At 37.6% G+C, this 1345-nt stretch overlaps 1 protein-coding gene across 1 annotated transcript in view; it reads left to right on the top strand.

Annotated features, from left to right (window-relative positions):
- Nucleotides 1–1345, top strand: part of CFAP299 (cilia and flagella associated protein 299) — a 268345-nt gene that overhangs the window by 177938 nt on the left and 89062 nt on the right. The window lies entirely within an intron of this gene.

Raw genomic sequence — 1345 nt, 5'->3', positions numbered from 1 at the left:
GACCTTACCAAGAATGACATTCTTCTCCAGAGAACAGTCCCTTCTGACATGACCAAAGTAGGTGAGGTGACGTCTGGCCTTTGTCACCTCCAAGGAACATTCTGGCTGCACTTCCTCCAGCACCGACCTGTTAGTTCTTTTAGCAGTCCATGGTACTTTCAGCATTCTTCACTAACACCACAGCTCAAAAACATCAACTCTTCTTCAGTCTTATTCATTGTCCAGCTCTCACATGCATATGAGGCAATTGAAAATATCATAGCTTGTGTCAGGTGCACCTTAATCCTCAAGGAGAAATCTTTGCTCTTCAGCACTTGAAAGAGGTCCTTTGCAGCCAATTTGCCCAGAGCTATATGTCCTCTGATGGCCTGACTCCTGCTTCCATTGGTGTTGATTGTAGAAACAAGCAATGTGAAGTCTTTGAAAATTTCAATCATTTCTCCATTTATCATAAAGCTGCTTATAGGTCCAATTGTGAGGATTCTTGTGTTTTTTTTTTTGTTTGTTTGTTTTGTTTTTTTATTGAGATGTAATCCATACTGCAGACTATTCTTCAATCTTCATCAGTACATACTTTAAGTCATCCTCACTTTCAGCAAGAAAAGTTGTGTATCAGCATATTGCAGGTTATTAATGATTCTTCTCTAATCCTAATGCCACATTCTTCTTCATATAGTCCAGCTTCTCAGATTATTTGCTGAGCATACAGATTGAATAATTATGGTGAAAGGCTAGAACCCTGACACACTCCCTTCTTGATTTTAAACCCTTTTTCTGTTTGAATGAGAGCCTCCTGGTCTATGTACAAGTTCTGCATGAATATAGATGCAAAAATCTTCAACAAAATCCTAGTCAATAGACTCCAACAATGGATCAAAATAATAATTCCTTATGATCAAATGGGTTCATATCTGGTATGCAAGGATGGTTTAACATTAGAAAGACAATCAACGTTATCCACCACATAAATTAATCAAAGGAAAACAACCACATGATCATATCAATTGATGCAGTAATGGTGTGTGATACAATCCAACACACATTCCTGATCAAAACTTGCAGCAAGATAGGAATAGAAGGGTCATTCCTCAGTATAATAAAGGACATACATGCAAAATCAACAGCTAACATTATTCTCAATGGAGAGAGACTGAAACCACTCCCCTTGTGAACAGAAACCAGACACTAATGCCTTCTATTACCACTTCTATTCAACCTTTTATTGGAAGTCCTAACCAGAGCAATAAAGCAAGAAAGGGAAATCAAAGGCATCTGAATTGGTAAAGAAGAAGTCAAACTATCCCTATTTGCTGATAATATGATCCTATACATAGAAAACACAAGA

Source organism: Orycteropus afer, unplaced genomic scaffold, assembly GCF_000298275.1.
Source record: "Orycteropus afer afer isolate SDZICR_OR568_19922 unplaced genomic scaffold, OryAfe1.0 scaffold00172, whole genome shotgun sequence".
Classification (NCBI taxonomy): Eukaryota; Metazoa; Chordata; class Mammalia; order Tubulidentata; family Orycteropodidae; genus Orycteropus; species Orycteropus afer.
Note: the sequence above shows the minus strand (reverse complement) of the source record. Positions and strands in the feature narration are given on the sequence as shown.